This window comes from Corvus brachyrhynchos, unplaced genomic scaffold, assembly GCF_000691975.1.
Source record: "Corvus brachyrhynchos isolate BGI_N302 unplaced genomic scaffold, ASM69197v1 scaffold10, whole genome shotgun sequence".
In the NCBI taxonomy this organism is placed as follows: domain Eukaryota; kingdom Metazoa; phylum Chordata; class Aves; order Passeriformes; family Corvidae; genus Corvus; species Corvus brachyrhynchos.
This window is the reverse complement of record NW_008236180.1, coordinates 8,719,716-8,737,089: the sequence shown is the minus strand read 5'-3', so window position 1 is coordinate 8,737,089 and position 17,374 is coordinate 8,719,716. Positions and strand designations below refer to the sequence as shown.

Below are 17,374 nucleotides of genomic sequence, written 5' to 3'. Positions count from 1 at the left end.
CCAAAAGCGTGCGGGGGCACCCCCCTGCTCTGGGTTCCCCGGGAGATCCCAGAGCTGAGCCTTTATCCCCGTGCAGGCCCCAAATTGTGAAAAACGAGGTTTGCTATTTGTAAAATTTGAAGGGAAGTTTAAGAAAAGGGACAATTAGGAGACAACAGCAAAAAGGGCGGTACGGCCGGCTGCTTCGGCAGAGAGCCAAAGGCGCACCTGTACATCCAAAAGATCAGCTTTAAAAGTACATCGCTTATTTCGTATTTCTCACCTGTTGGGGAGTGCCACTGCTGGTTTGAGTGAAGTGAAGCTTTGGCTGCAGGGATCCCAGGCTGCTTAACTGGATGGTGACAGTTTCAAAGTCACGGCTGTGCTGAGCATTTCACAGCTCTGCAGGGATTTCAGGTGACTCTCATTTCCAGCTAGGCCACAGTATGGCTATGGCTTTTTTGTGGGGAAAAAAAAAGAATTTTGGAATGGTTTGGGTGGGAAGGGACCTTAAAGACGGTTTATTTCCAACCCCCCTGCCATGGCAGGGTGTGGAGAGCTTGCTGCTCTTTGATCCTGAAAGTGGGATTGGCCATTTATACAGTGCTGGTGTTTAGGGAAGACTCTTCAGTGCCACAGATCTGATTTCCCCCTTATTTTCTCTCCCTTTAGGGGTTTATGTGTGTGGTGCATCTTTCCTGTTGGCTCAGTGGGGCCTTCTTGCATCTGGGCTGTCCAATTTCCTCGTGTGCTTTGGACAACTGTGTTTGCAAGTCATTACGCCTCACAATTTTTCAGCTCAGCCTCTGAATTTTTGTAGTTTGCAGAGCTCCTGTGCCAAGCTATCATTTGGTATTTTTATATGTGTAAAACAGAACATGCAGGAAACACTTTTTATATTCTGGAGTTGTCATTGTAGAAGTGACTTTGCAGATGGTGCATCAGTTGCTTGGAAGGATTTGACAGCATCCTGGTTTTGCCTTTCAATAACCTTTCTGTCATGAAGATTGGCAATTGTGTTTGAGTTGGCACTTACTCTTTTCAGCACCCCATGTTCTAAGTACTTTTTATTTTGGTGGCTTGGAATGTGTTATCTCTAATAATGTTTCCCTTACCTGAACAAGAGAACTGTGATAGAAGCCCATGAACAAACCCCTGATACTCTGTTCCCCTCTAATCTCATGAATCATTTAGTTGCACGTAGCAATATAAATGTTTAAATATCTGGTCAGAATGCAAATAGTTCATTGTCATTCTCTGTGTTGGCAAGGGAGTGACATTTGTAAGACACCTGGAGGATGAAATGTGTCACAAAGTGCTGTTCTTTAATCTCAGGGCTTTTAGGGTGCTGGGCCAAGGATCCCTTAGGGATGGAATCACCTCTTCAGCTTTACTTTCGTCTTCAAATACAACTTCAACACAGGTTTTGTTTTGCAAGTCACAGAGTCGCCCATGGCTGGTTTTTCACTTGGCTGCAGCAGTTAAAGCAGGTAAAGTGCAGGTGAAATTCAGCTCATTTTGGCTCCTGCTGTCAAGGAGACCCCAGGTTTTTAAAAGTTGGTAAAACCTCTGTCAAACACGGTGGGATTCAGCTCCTGCACTGAAGGTATTTTCAGGGCTTATCTGGGATTCTGTATCTCAGCTGATACAAAACTGTTTTCCACAGGATGATCTCCAGCATAACCTCCAGTGCAATGTTTATTAATCCACATTTTGTAGAGCAGATTTGGGACCCCTTTACACTCCACTATACAAATGAGATGGATAATTATTCAGTAATTACAGGAAGCGGTGTGTAGCCGAAGCACTGATAATTTTGTGATAATAAAATCACTTCCAAGAGCAAAAAGAGACTGAATTCTAAATACTGAAGCCACATTTTCTGTAGGAACAACAGAGCTGAGCAGTTTGGTTTGCATGAGTCAGTGGTTCAGATAATTTATCTAATGTCATTCTAATAGTCTGATTCATGAGAGAGAAAAAAATATGAATATATATAGGAATAATAAGGCCTGACAGAAATTATTTATGACCAACTTTGTCTTTATTTAGATTGCATGAGTCATGCAGAAAACCAAATTATTTCGTAATTAAACTTTAGCTGCTGATGGGACTGCACAGAGCACCAAACGCAGGCTGGGGAGGATTCCCTCAGCAGGAGATCAAACAGGTTCACATTAAGGGGAATTTCACCCAGCTGCTAAAAGGTGCAATTAAAAATGGAGTAAAAAAATTATGAACATGAGGAGAAGCTCAGGATGTGCTCAGTGTTAGACTCCAGGCTAGGCCAGGACTGCTCCCAGCCATTCCTTAAGGAAAAATTCCTGTTAGATTTCTTAACACAGACCAGCAAAGCGAAGAATAACCTTGTTCAGTGGAGTTTTAGGGTCTGACAAGTTTTGTCCTTCAGGCACAGGACAGAATTCCATCAAATCATCAAATCTGGGTGCTTTTCCTGCCTTATCTGTAACAAACAGGGTTGTGCACACCTGACTTACAATGCTCTGACAGAGAGCACAGGTTTGGTTTTTTGTTTTTTTTTTTAATTAGAGTTGAAATTTCTGCTGTCCCTTGGGTATCTGGGATAAGCCTGAATTTAACCAAGCTCCTGTGTATGGCCTGGCCTTTGAACAGCAATGTCTAGCACACGAATATATATTTATATATAAGATAAAACCTGACTGCCTTTGGGTACAATCAACTCAGAGGAAAATTATTAATCCCAGCACACATGGCCAAGGACTGCTGGCACCTCCAACGCTGCTTTTTATTAACACTTGGGGGAAAAATAATAAAGCTTTCAGTTCCAGTTCTGTTGTGAAAGCACTTTTCCCCCCCAGTTTTTAATCTTGCTGTTAAAAGTTCAGCCAGAAGAGCTTTGGTTCGCTTCTGAAAATGCGTCCCAGCACCAGTGTTGACATGTCAGGGATCAAACTGCCTCTGGGAGAGGTTTTAAACTTAGGGCTTGTTTCTTCTTGTAGGGATTGGAGAAATACTCAGGTGTTTTTTATGTGGGTGCTACCCAGGAGAAATAATTGTGGCCATTTCAGCTCTTGAAGAGTAATGGATGAGTTGGAGATGTCCAGGATGGCATTTTGAGGAGTTGACTTTTATTTTGCAGAAAATGCTGCTGCAACACATGTGCAAATAGAAATCCTAAAATTACTATTTTAAAATATAAATATTAAGAGTCATTATTTTTATGTAAAAGAACAACATGTACTTCAGTGTAGAAGAATTTTGGTCCTAATGACATTTTATTGCAGTCAGGATATTTCATTTTAGACCAGTGGTAGGAAAATCAACTGCAGAATTTATTTTGCTCAATTTATTTAATTTGACAGAGCTACATATTTCTTGTGGATGTTGCTGTGAGATTGCAGAAGTCTTGGAATTATCCTCTCCCAGATTATCCTCCTCACAGTTCATTCCTATGGGATGTGGCCATGGAGGAATTGGAATATTTGGGAATAGTCAAGGAGATTACAGCACCTATTTTCCCCTCTCCGTCACTCCTCTGGCACCTCATTAGTGCAGGTACAAAGTACCTTGGGATGAAGGAGGTTTTAGGGTATTTTAAATTGTGGCGTGGTTGCTTGTGAGTTTTGTCTTAAGTTCTTGAAGAAGAATTAACTAAGGGCACAAAATACAATTTATACTCAGCTTTTCATTGGACACAGAGCTGTCAGAATTTAACAAAGCTCAAAACCCAGTATTTTCCCTCTGATATTGCACTGTGATGGCCAAATTTATCTGAAATGAGACTCAGAACTCACCCCCTGCTTCTCCTGCTCCCCAGCAGTGGTTTCCTTTCAGCCACGTGCATTCTCAGTGATATTTGCTGGTATTTTGCATTCTTTTTCCATTTACTTTGGGCTTTTTAAGCTGTCACCTCCCCAGCCAGCTCCTGCCCAGTGTTGGGAGTGTTCCTGGTGCTCCTTGGTGACATCAGCACCAGGATGTCACCTCAGCCTGGATTTATTTATTGGCACTGCCTCGCACTTCCCAACACATCATTTCATTGCCTTCTATTTGCTCTGACAAACATTAATAACATAAAATTGCCTTTCATTTCCTAGCAAAGCAAAGATTTATTGGATATCCCCACTAAGTTTCAGCTGGTGCCCGTTGCCATGGCAACATGCAGGAACTTCAGGAATCATCTCCAGAATTTCCTGAGTTTGATGTCAAATAGGAACAGCTTGGAAAGATTTCCTTACACTGAACAGGACAGCAGGGACAAAGATCCCACTCTGGTGGAACTCTTCTGGATATAAAAGTTAGGAATTTTCCCAGGGTATTTTGTAACCTATTTTCATTTGTCCTTTGTGCTGCAAAGGAGAATACAAAGTTTGCTTTTTATCTTTTTAGATTTGATGCCTTGGTGGTGAGCTCTGGGTCAGGTTGGCTGTTCCCACTCTTCCCAGTGTGCTGGAAAACAGGGATTTAGGCTCTTGGCTTTGCTCACATGGGGACCTGTAAAATGTAAAATGTTGATATTTTAATGACTGGAGGTGTAGAGATGCAAAGATAATTCACAAATGGGAAAAAACAAATTAATCAGACAATTAATATAAAAGGATAAAGGGATTAATTCAGAGCCAAATCAGTGCCCCTCAGCTGTAACGGAATCTGAAGGAGAATATATTCTGTATAAAGGCAACTTTCCTGAAAATCTCAGCCGTTTCCAGGGACTGTTTCAGCATTAATGTGCACATCAAAGTTTATTCTGCACTTCATATTTCTCAAATCAGGCCACAGAGTTGGGTTGTTGGGCATCAACACCAGTTACCCTCAGCAAACATGGGAACCAAATTGTCCTGAAAGGAGAAAGTTGTGGTTGAGCTTGGGAAACGCTGCAGTCTCAGGCTTTTGGTGGTGAAATGGAATTGAATTAATGAGCTGGAGGAGTCTGAATAATTACACAGCAACAGAGAAAGCAAACAGAGAAATGTGCAACAACTCACAAAACCCCAACAAAATGATTTGCATTTCACACCCACTCTGGTTCGTTTGGAAGGGAGGAGGAGAAGGAGCTGAGACCCACCTTGCTGGGAGAAGGTGACAGCAGCAGGGTTTGGAGTGTTTAAATTGTGTTTTATACTCAGTGGTAGAGCCGTGTCTTCTGCTCACAGTGCATTCCCTTGAAAACACACGTGGAGAACCAAACAGGGCTTTGGAAAAACACCTGAGCTTCTTTCTCATGGGCAGATTTCCTGGATTCGTGGTTGTGGATCCGTACAAAAATTCCTCTATGAGGAATTAGGGGTGCAAACACAACAAGGAAATAATTTTCATTGTTTTTACCTGGTGGATTTGCTGTAAGCTGCCCATTAACACAGAGAGGAGAGAATTTCTCTCCAGATGGATTATTTCAAAGTCACTGACTGAAGACTTTCCTATATTCTACATAAAAATCACCAAAATAATCCCTCTGATTGAGGAAGGCAGGGCAGCAGGAGTACAGCTCCCATCAGGAGTGACAGGAATGGCTTCACAATGACATGGAGGAGGTTTAGATGGGATATTGGGAAGAAATCATTCCCTGTGAGGGTGGGGAGGCCCTGGGATGGAATTCCCAGAGAAGAACTTTTTGAATTTCTCATTTTTTTGAACACTTAACCAACACCAGAATGCTCCTGGAATTTCTGTTCAGTTCTTTTCCTCCTCCTCAGATTAGCTGGATTATTTACTCATGTCTCAGCTACTCCAAGGAGGAATTAGTCCATGTTTTGAGAGCTTTGTAAAACATCATGTAGGTGTCAGGGTTTTAAATAATCTCTCAGATAGCATTTATCTCTTTATTTAATAGGCTTTCAATTAGCATTCCAATGGACACTGACACAGCCACGTTTTTAATTGCAGCATCGCCCATTCAGCCTTGTGTCTCACTGCAACAGGATTGCTGAAGTGCTGCTTTTATCCCCAGATGCACAAGGACAAAGCTTTCGCTCAATTCCCTGCTACTAGGATGGAGTGGGAACATTGTCTCAGCAGGTACAGGAAAGCTGAAAGGGGAAGAGTTCAAGAGCAGATTTTTTGGGCCCTGCTGCTGAATGGCTGGAATTTTATAGGTTTTCCCCCAAAATGGGATTTCTGTGCTAAATCCCAGACACAGGAGAAATTGGGATAAGTTGTAGCTGGATCTCCCTTTTCTCTGCAGAGTTCACCCTCCTGGGCTGAAATTCTCCACAGCCAATGAATGAGTGAGGTCCTCAGTAAAGGAAGAACAGAACTCCACAACTGTTTCAGAAGTTGGATAACAGCAAAATGCTGTCCTAAGTCAGGTGTTCCATTTGCAGTGTGAGCACACCACAGCCCATATTCAGCATGAATTCCTTTCCAGCACGCACTCAGATCCCACTTTGCACTTCCATCTGCTCCCTTGGAACACCTGTATTTGTATTAAAAGCTGGTCTGATTTCTGGTTTAGGGTCTTTTTTGTCCCTTTTGCGTCCGTGTGTCACCTATCAGTGAGGTAAATCTGGTGATTGCAGGTGGTTTGATGTCAAGGCAAGCTGCAGGCTTTGAAGTTTTAATCCAACAATCCCCTTAGCAGGCAGGAAAGGTTTTGAGACATCAATTTTCAGTGTGCTATGAGTATAAAAGCAGGGGCAGCTCTGGTGACTCCTCTCCCAGCTGATGATGGAAGTGGAGTTTTGGGAGGTGTGACACTGATCACTGCTGGGATCTGAAGGGTTCTCTCAAATCCTTATCCCTGCTTTCTCACACAGAGCCCGAGTTTGTCTCAGGGATTTATCTCCTGGCAGCTGTGCCCTGCCTTGGCACACAGGGCATTTTTGCAACAGCACAATCGATTATTAACAAAAGCCCCCCAAAGCTTTCACCATTGTCATGTTAAAAACCACTTGACTTCAGCTTAGTCTCGTGCTCAGTGTTAATATTCTCATATTCCTGTGGAAAACAGTGGCTAAGCGTGGAATTCTCAGGTTCTCAGCACTGCACAGGATGACGTTTGTGGCTGTAATAGTGGCACATTCCCACTGAGTGTTTCAATACCTTTTATCTGTAACATTTGTTGTCAAAAAGGTGAAAATTGAAGTAATTCTGAAGCAGAATGTGACCAATGTCTGGACTGTGGCAAAATGGACCAGACTGAGCCTTTCAGCCACTTCCACAATTAAAATAAACAAGGCTCAGATAAACCCAGAGTGGGAGATAAATGGAGCTGAGGACACGACTGCACCCGATTTCCCCGGGCTTTGTCATTCCACGTTGACAGCATCACTCCCCCTCTGCACAACTGTGAACATTTTGTTCTCACCTGATCATTGATTCCTCTCATCCTGAGGAACAACTTTATCATCAGCTTCCAGAAATGAGTGTCCAGCCCCTCTCCATGAGCAGTGCCATCCTCTCAGGGGGAAGCTGCTCTGGAATGCTGTTAAATTCTTGGCACACACTGAATTTCAGCAAAAAAGATAGACCCAGACTTGTGAGTCATTTCCTTGATTGATCTAATTTACCTTGAAGGTTAATGTATTCTAAACTGATTCAGACATTAATAACCACTTAAAGATATTCGAAAGACATTTATCTGTATACCAGGCGAGTGTTGTAACCTCATTTATGATCTCTTCAATGACTTTGGGAGCTCATTGGATGAGATTTAAGAGTGATTTGATTGTTTGATACACAGAGTGGCTGGTACAAAGTAAAAGGTGTTTTAGAGCTCACCAGATAATTCTGAACATGGGATGTAATTCTATTTGCTTACAGTGCATAATTAAAACCTTTGTGGGAAGGTGATGATGTTTTTTCTTATGGCACTCATTACAATGTTCAATGATTAAATAATTGGACCAGAACAATGCCCATTCTCCAGTTTGTTTTTGGCTTCTGGGACAGCAGAATTGATGGTGCTGCTCTTTCTCCCTGATTTTTTTAAGACTGCACTGCACCACCAGTACCAGGAGCTCAGTTCTGTCCAGAGTTTGGTATTTACAAATGCTGAACATCTTGAGCTGCCAGGAACTGCGGAGAGTTGCAAGTTTGAAGAAGCAGCAGGGAATAGATCAGGCAAATAGCATCTGTTTCCTGTAAATATTTTGGTTCTACTCACACCAGAAAGGTGCCCAAACTGGGAGTGAGCAGGCCCCATGGACAGCTCTGGATGTTCTGTGTGATCCCATGCACTGATTAAAACCCTGAAGGTGACACACAGGGTGCAGAGTGTGGGATCTTCGCTGCCTGTGGAGTTGGGCTGTGTTTTGTCCGGGTTTTTTCTCACACCAGGGCTGCAGGAACACGGAATGCACACTGAGCTCTGGCTGATTCATCTCCAGCTCCTCAGTGTCAGACCACAGCTGAGCCCAGGCTGATCCAGAAGTGTCAAGAGAGAAAGGGACTGGGCTGGAATCAGGGCTCTGGATGCAGCTCTGAGCTGCTCAGGCACCCAAATAAAAGCCTGTTCCATACCTAAGCCAAGCCAAGCAAACAGTTAAAGCTATAAAATAATTATAAATGAAGAACAACCACCACAGGCTTCTCTGGGCAAGCTCCCCAACCTCACAGGGAGGAATTTCTTCCCAATATCCCATCTAAACCTCCTCTCTCAGCTTGTCCCATTGATTGGCTGATAACTGCCCCACCAAAACAAGAATATACCCCCAAAAAATCATGAAGCTGCTGCTGAGCTTGGTTTGAGGAGCTTGGGCTCATGATAAACTGGGGGAAGGAGGCTGTTATCCCTGCCACTTTGTATCCCAGCCTGCCATTAGTCATTTGAACTCACAGCATATGTCAGCCAGGGAAATTTCTGCAGTTTGGGAATACATTATTGGAGGGTGTCCTCCTGGACAAAAGCTGTCAAATATCATTAGCACAGCCTGTCCATCTTTTGTGAGGTTTTTTTAAAGAGATAAAGCTTGGAGCAATATGGTGTCAGTCTGTAGATTAAATTAAAGGTGGTGAAGTAGATACTTTATCGGATTTTCTACACAAGAAGGTGCAGATTTGCTACTGATAATTCATAGGGCTCTGGAGAGATTCCATCTGTTTATCACCTGGTGCATTGAGGAGGAAGAAGTTTTCCTTTAAATCGTTGTAAAGCCTATCAGGATTCCAGGGAGCTGACACCATGAGGATCATTCCAGCCCTTCCCTGGGCCGGTGTATGTAAAGTGCAGGACAATTTAGGTTTTCAAATCTGATGAGATTTGGTGAACTGAAAGAGGGAGATGTCAGCAGGGCAGAGGCAGGAGAATCCTGAAGGAAAGGGAGAAGCACAACCTCAGGCAGGCTGGTGTTGATGTCAACAGAACTGGGAATTCCTGACAGCAATTTCTGCTGGGGTTGGGCTGGGCAGCAACATGCGGCTGATGCCAAAGCAAAGGCTCTGAAAACCCACGGGGCAGAGGTTCCAGGATTCCCTGAGTTCCCATGGAAAGGAAGGAATGCCATTCCCACCCTGGATTTGAGAATGCAGCACAGCAACGCCTTGCTTGTGATTCAGAGGTGCTCGTCTCTCTAACGGCACTGATGGCAGCAAAAAGGTCAAACCCACCTTCATTCATCATCCCAGTTTTCCCCTGCAGGATCAGTTTGGGGTTGGTGGCAGTTAAACCAGAAGAGGAATTGATTTTCTGGGTGAACACTTCAGAATTTAGCTGGACACAAAAGCAAAGCCATTCCCACTGTCAGACACGGGGCTGGATTGTGTCCTTCACCCTGGTTTTGGTCAGCCTCCAGATCAGCTTCATACCTTTGGATTATTTAGAAAAAACTCTTAAAGTTTTGCTGAACAAATTGCTTTTGGACAACTTTTTCTGAAGAAGGGAGATGTATTTTTGCCTGGTTCTAACAAAGTGATTGGAGCTGGCAGCTCAGTTATGAAGCCAGAGCTTCATTTTTCAGACTTTACACAGCCACCAAGACTTCCACTGGAGGAGGAAGTGTCAGTAACAAATGGTTACAGTAACTCTGTAGTAAGAATTATTCTATTGCCTGTGGACTGTTGTAAAATCTCATTTTGACTTTTCTCAAAATAATTGTGTTGCAGGAGATCCAGGCACTGAGACAGGAATTGCAGTTCTGACATCTCAGCATCAATGCTGAACGTTCCTGACTATCCCAGCTCCCAGGTTCAGTTCATTATTTCACAAACTTTGTCACTTTTATTTCCTTGGTGACTGAAGTCATTTGGCAAGTTCATTGAGACTCTTGAAATGCTGGGTTCAGAGAGCCTGTAGATAGATTTTCTGTTTGAAGTATTTTAATTATCAAGTTAAAAATCTGTCTTTTCCTTTAAACACAGAACACTTCTTATGTGGGGTGGAGATTTGATGTGCAGAGCTTTGAGAAAACAGCCAGCTACAGAAAAATCTGAGTCCAGAGCACAATTTTTTTAGTTTTTAGTGCTTGAGTTTAGGTGATGGCAGTGTGTCCTTTAGATTGTAGCCAAACAGATAAATTTGTAGATAATTAGTTCCAGTAAGCAGAGAGCATTCAGCAGCACGAAGCTGGTATTTACAGGGATCTCATTTCACCACTGGCTGGAAAACATGTTTAACATTTTCTGCAAAGCAGAAGATGACTTCTTTTCTCTCCCTCTCCTGTTTGATTTGCTCTGGTGTCTTTGCCCACCGCATTTTTCCCATCCAGCTTCCCCGAGCCACTCTGCAATTCTGATGATTAAATGTGCAATTAAGGCTTAAGCACTATTAGCACAAGGGATTTGGAAATTAGGATGAGACTGTAACATTGACATCACATTTAAATGTCAGCACTGCTGGAAGAGAAGTGTGACTTTCATCTTGCAGGGAAGGGCTGGGTGGCTCTGTCGTGCAAATTCCTCACGGGGAGGAAGCACCAGGGCTCCCTGGACCCAGCAGCAGCCCTGGAGTGGATTTATCCACCACAGTAATTTCTGGAATTATGTGCATGCTGACAGCAAAGAAATGGCACAGTGCAAATTATATTATTTTACCTTGTTTATCAACTTGTCATCACAGCCCTTTTCTTATTTTTTCCCCCAGTGCAGCGGTGTAAATCTGACTCATGCAGAGAAAGTCACAAAGACGCACTGGCCTGGCTGGATTTCCAGCAATATTATTATGAGAAATACATTAATTTGTCTGTATGGAAAGGATTTAAAGGTTGTTGCATTCATTTGTTACCAGAGCCTGAGCACTTAATCATCCAGACTCGCTGCAGCAAGAAAATTATCTCTTCTTCTCAACTCCATTAACAGCACTTCTACAGAGTCTTGAAAAATATAAATATTGGAGGATGTTAATGGAAATGACACCTGTACCTGATGTATTGGTGCCAGGAAATGTGATTAAGTGCCCTGTTAATTAACTCCTTTGCTCTGGTACTTGTAAAAGTGGAGTCATTTTTTAAAGGCAGCTGAACAGCCTGGAAAAGGGCACTGCTCTGATCTGGGGGAATGTGGGGGTTTTACATGGAGAATTTTACCTGCTTCTGGTTTTTAAATACTTCACTTCAGTTGCACACTTGATTTCCAACACCCAACAGAGATATAAAGCTGGAAAATCACTTACAGGACCTGATTCAGTGCCTATTTATTTCCTTTGGTCGAAATATCTGAAATACTGTAAAGATAGTTTAAAAATATCCCATTGCTCCCCATATAAAAATCCCTAAGATGATGATTAACTCTCAAAAACGAGATTGATTCCATCAGGATTCCTCTTTGACTGTTTCTCCTCTGTCCCAAGCAGGTTGCAGAGCTGGGGACAAATCCCTCTGGCACACATCATGGTGTGTAACTCATTATTGGGCATAAATCATTCCAGTTTGTCCACAAGATTTTCTACCCAAGCTCTGTCCGTGTGTTTCAGGATGGTACAACCTTGGTGAAGAGACACAGGGAATTTTTCCTGTATTAAAACAGAAAAAAGGGCACCTTTTGGTTCAAGACATCAGAGCCAACAGCATTGTGAGTTGTACCTTCCAGAGCAGCAATTTGCTGGCTATTTAACAGTGAAATATTCATTCCTCTTAGCTTTCATTCGTCATTTTTTTTGAGCTGCTTTCATTGACAGGACCATTCTAATAGCAGTTGTAAAAAATTATCACCCCAGCTCCGGGACACACTTCACAGGCACGGCGACACCGCCTTCCCTCCGACATCACCTTCCCTCTGACATCACCTTCCCTCCGACATCGCCTTCCCTCCGACATCGCCTTCCCTCCGACATCGCCTTCCCTCGCTTCCCCGCGACAACGCCCTCCCGCCGACATCGCCTTCCCTCTGACATCCCCTTCCCTCTGACATCACCTTCCCTCCGACATCACCTTCCCTCCGACATCGCCTTCCCTCCGACATCGCCTTCCCTCCGACATCGCCTTCCCTCCGACATCGCCTTCCCTCCGACATCGCCTTCCCTCGCTTCCCCGCGTTTGCATCCCGCAGTTGTTAATGAGTTAATGATCTGCTCAGTTTTAATGAACAGAGCATCAATGAGGGCACAGGGAAGTGGATGAGAGTTCATGAAGCCGCCGAGTGAAGGCTTTAATTACACCCCATCTCCAGGTCATTAGCTGCACAACTACCTGTGCACGAGCTGATAGTTATTCTCTCGTGGCACTGATGAATTTGGGGTTTGTTTGGATTGGGAAAAATGCTGAAATCCTTCCCATGAACAATTCAATTCACTGCCCTGGCTGGATCAGAGGCTGACCACACTCTGCATGTCTTCCTTCACCCCTGCTGCTGCTGCACATTGGGTTTAATTCCCATTTTCCAGCCTGACTTTGAATTAACTTTGCTGCAGTTTGGACAGGAAATCTTTGTGGGACCTTGCAAAAAAAATCAAGCAACAAGCATTTAATTTTTCATAAAGGAGTTGCTGACAGGGTTTCTAGAGGCTGATCCTGGTTGTGTTATCCTTGAACTCAGAGGTGCCTCAGTTCCCAAAATCATGTGTAAAACCAATAATCCTTACCCCTGATAATTTTGGAGTGGGTTCTTGGCAACTGTAATACACTTCTAAAATAAATAGAATTTATTTTAGCTGCTCTGAAAAGGGTGGCTTAAAATGTACGTGGGGTAATTTTTTCTGAGAGGTTCCAAACCTGCTTAATCCATTTTACTCGGCACTTTACATGTGTAATTGCACTTGCTGCAAAGAGCATTTGAGTGAATGCACAGATCAAAGGAGCTGACAGCTCACATATACAAATCCTGTTTGCTCCTCACAGAGCTACAGGGCTGAGCATTTGCGTGCACAAATCTGGGGAATTTTTAAATATCTGAAGTTACACTGCAATCAAATAGTATCAATCTCATTTCTAGCAGCTAATCATCATCTTAGGGATTTTTATATGGGGAGCAATGGGATATTTTAAAATTCTCCTGACAGTATTTCAAATATTTCAATCAAAGGAAATAAATAGGCACTGAACCAGGTCCTGTAAGTGATTTCCAGCTTTATATCTCTGTTGGGTGTTGGAAATCAAGTGTGCAACTGAAGTGAAGTATTTAAAAACCAGAAGCAGGTAAAATTCTCCAGGTCACAACCTGAAAGATAAAAAGATGGTGACTGTCTCCAAATTCCATCTGACTTACACAGGACAATGACACTGATTTAAAGCACTGAGTAATCACCTGGATGGTTTTCAGAGGGTTCATGTTTAGTGTGTGACACCGAGGATTGGTTTATTCCATGTTCTGCCCTTCTATTTCCCATTTTCCTGCCTTTTATAGCTCTCCTCTGCAAGGCAAAGAGAAAGGAAACAGCCAGAAGTTGATCCTGCCTGGACATGACCCTGTGGGAAGGGAGAATGGAAAAGCTGCTTTCAAAGCAGACAAGCTGAAGGATATTCCCTGATTCCCACTCTTCTGCCTCAAGATGAAATTTTGGTGATGAAAATCAAGATGAAACTGTGGGAACGTTAAAGAGGTGCAGCTGCATCCGCAGATGTAGAATTTCCTATAAACGAGGGGAGCACAAACGAGCAGGAAAGCAGAGCCCTGAGCCTTCCCTCCCTTTTCCAGCCCTTTTCTGCTCCAGCAGAGAACTCGTGCTTCAGGCCAAGAACAATGTATGGAAATGATCCAGAGGGGTCACCTAAAGGTGTTGCTGGGGAAAGAAGCAATTCCCAGCCTGAGTGGCACCCTCAGTTTGGAAAACTCCTTTGCAGTCCCACAAATCCTCCTGAGTTTTGTTCAGGATGGCCCTGACCAGCACTGCTTGAACAGACAGAGTTAAACCCTTTGCCCCATCCCCAAGGGGCAGAACACAGGACAGCATTTCCCAGGCAGTCCCACTAAAATATCCCAGTGAAGGAATGAGGGAAGGGCCTGTTTGTGGGGCTGAGGGAGGTTCGGTGGCACAGCCATCCCCAGCCAGCTCATTTTTCACTTCAGTCTTTTTCCCTTTGGCGCTGTCTGCAAATCCTGGGAGGCAGCTCAGAGATGTGCTGTGGGTTTGATCCCGTTGTACCTCTGGAGCAGCAGCTCTGATAGCATTCCTCTCGATTTAGCACGGACTAAATGCAAGCTGTAATATTTTATTAAACTATTCCCACTTCTTCAGCTTGCTGTGTGAGTTAGGCTGTTTATGAGATGCCGGATGGTTAGCAGAAAAAAAAATGGATTAACAGAATGCTACATTCATTTTTCTCTAACTTCTGGGTCAAATTTAATCAGCTTACAAGTCAAAGAATGCTTTCTGCCACAGCAGTAAACACAGCTGGGATCCAAAGTGGAGCTGTTGGGGGCAGAAAAAAGGCTCATGCAGTTACATTGTCAGCTAAATTCTTCTTTCAGGCTCTTTCTCACTGCTTGTGATCCTTGGAAGAAAGAGGCAACTTTTTAATTTCAGCAAAGGCCGGGTTGCCTGGATTGCTCATGTGGCTCCTGTCAGACTTTTCTCATTCCTAAGAAATCCCAGCTCTGCAAGTGCTACAGGAGAAAATTTATTTCTTCAGTGAAGCCCAAGCGTAGGGATTAAAAATAGAGAGGAAACAGAATTATTGTGTGAGGTGGGGTGGGGTTCACCCTGCTCTGGTTTTCTGACAGTAATCAAAGCTGTCTGCAATATTGCACAAGGTGATATCCCCAATAAAGGCAGGAGAAGGTTGGGCATTTATCATCAGTTTATCAAATTCCCACTCCTGGTGTGCACAGGCCTCATCTGCAGTGGGAAACCACAGAGCAGGAAAAAGGAGGTGTCTGACTTCACTGAGAAACCGTGGAAAGAAAAGACTTTCTGTCAAACACTGAATACAGCGATATAATACATTATCTTTCAGAGATCTTCTTAATTCTGACAATTCCAGTGTAAATTTGGTGACAGGATCTATTTTCCCCTTCGAGCTGGTGGCACTTCACAAGGACAATATGTCAGTAGGATAATGTGCTTTTTCCCAAATGCCCCACTGTGCTTTTAGCCATTTACATTTCTGACACCTTAATGCACTCTCTTTGCTGCTGAAATGAATGGCTCATTAAAATAACTCAATAGAATTATAATTTGTTTTATCTAATAATGTATTCTTTTAGTTGTCCCTTGGAAGAGTTTAGCTCCTTATCTCACTGCTGGGATGACCCAGCCACAAGGAATTTTTGTGGGGTTTTTTTAACCTCTGACTCGGATGCAACAAAACATCTCTGGAGGATCTCAGTTTGGGCATGAGCTGTGCCAGGTTTTAAAGAACACCAGGGAATTTCTGGACCTGCAGAACAAATGGAAGGATTTTTGGTTTGAGCACACTGACATCTCCAGGTGTTGGTTTTTTGGGAGGCAGGGAATGCACATGGGAAAAGCAGGACACTTGGCAGCCCCTTCCCACATTCCTGTGGACACAGAGCTGCAGAAGCAACATGCTGGGATACAAACCAGCGAGAAATGAAAAGGCAGTGCCAGGAGGTGTGAGGAAAAGAGCCCAAATTCTCACCACCCAGCAAACTCCAAGGGCTCGCCTCTACCTCTGCGGTTGTCAGGAAATGGGAAGTTGCTCAGAAATTTCTCTCTGGCACTTCTCTTTATTTATTTCCTTGGCAGGATTGCTCCTTCATTAAAACATGAAGCTCCATAGCATCCCAAGAGCTGCCAAGAACCCAAGCAGTGCCTTTTGGGAAGCTCATCCTACAGAACCAAGCCTGGCATTATTTGCAGTCTCAGGAATTCCCTGTGAAGGGAAAAGACCAAGGGCAGATCAAACCCCATCTCCTTGGGCAATCAGGCTGTTTGCCAGACTGAGCAGCACCGTGGAAGTGAGACAGGAGCAGAATTCCCGCTGTTCCCACTTCTGCTCAGTCTGGGAACAGCAGGAGCTCTCACCTTCGCTGGCTGCTGCACGGGTGGGTTTCATCCATGAGTTTGTCAGGTTTGGGGGAAATCTGCTTGGAATCAGGTTCCTCTTTCTTGGTGCAGGGAACCAAAGGACCTCTCTGGCTCAGGCTCACTCTCTGTGGTGGCCAAAGCCACGCAGAACTCGTGGTTCTGAGCTGGTGCTGACCAAACCTTCAGATCCTGAATCCTTTCAAGGGACACTCCTGAGCTGTCAGCGCCCACGGGAACCTTCCCCCCCTATTCCCCACCCTCTCCCCCCACTGCCCAGCACTTTGGCTCCTGGTTTTGCCATTTTTTCATTGAAATTCCCTCCAAAAATGTAAATTTTGCTTTATTGGGTCAGAATCTCACCTGGACCATGTTGCAGTGGAAACCAAAACTTTTTTGCTGGAGTTTTTTAAATGCTCAGAAAAGTGTTTTTCTGGGGTTTTTTTACAGGCAATGCCAGCATAGCTTAATAGAGGAAAGCAAAGAGGTTCATGAAGCACTGCTGTGTTAATCACTACTGAAATATTGCAGGTAGCATGGTGAGCACCAGACTCACAGAATTGTTTCACCAAAATTTGTGAGTTTCTCTCTGTTTTCCCACTCCTGTTTCTAGTCTAACTGAACCCAAACTAGAATACCCTTTTCTGATCATAATATTTTTTTCTCCAATTGTTTGTAAAGCAGTGAATTGTACAGCATGTTCTGAATATTAGAAAGCACTTCCTCGCTTGGTCTGGAGCCAGTAATAAAAAGAAATTATAATGAGCGAATTTCAATTCCAAATGAACTCGTTCCTGTGCTGGCTGCTGAAAATGCACGAGCCAGGCATTGTACTGGCAAAAGCAACTTGGATTCTCCCTTCTTCTCCCTGCCTGCCCACAGAAAACATCCAGACTGGAGTAGTTCAAAACGAACATGCTGGAGAAGGAAATGAACACCTGTTACAGTACTGGCATTGTCTGGCCCGGTTTTGAACTCCTGCTGCACCCAGAGTGCTCAAATAAAGGTTTATAGGCACAAGAGCAGGAGTGTGGTTCCCTGGGCTGCTCATAAAGTACAAGCAGGTTGTAAGGGGTGAGGAAAATCCTGCTCTGTGCCACTCTGGGCTGGGGGCTCAGCTGT

At 43.8% G+C, this 17,374-nt stretch overlaps 2 long non-coding RNA genes across 6 annotated transcripts; one reads left to right on the top strand and one right to left on the bottom strand.

Moving 5' to 3' along the window:
- Positions 1 to 6: 6 nt before the first annotated feature.
- On the top strand, positions 7 to 17,039 carry LOC108446867. 5 transcript variants are annotated; one of them, XR_001862213.1, is made up of 3 exons: positions 7 to 396; positions 1,315 to 10,081; positions 13,672 to 17,039. It is a non-coding gene; the product is annotated as an uncharacterized LOC108446867 (long non-coding RNA). The 5 variants fall into 5 exon arrangements; XR_001862212.1 differs by having other exon boundaries at positions 7 to 1,469; positions 2,961 to 10,081; XR_001862209.1 differs by having other exon boundaries at positions 7 to 3,516; positions 5,845 to 10,081.
- LOC108446872 lies at positions 11,508 to 13,317 on the bottom strand. The gene is made up of 2 exons (XR_001862214.1): positions 12,244 to 13,317; positions 11,508 to 12,166 (listed from the first exon to the last, which is right to left on the bottom strand). It is a non-coding gene; the product is annotated as an uncharacterized LOC108446872 (long non-coding RNA).
- Positions 17,040 to 17,374: the final 335 nt, after the last annotated feature.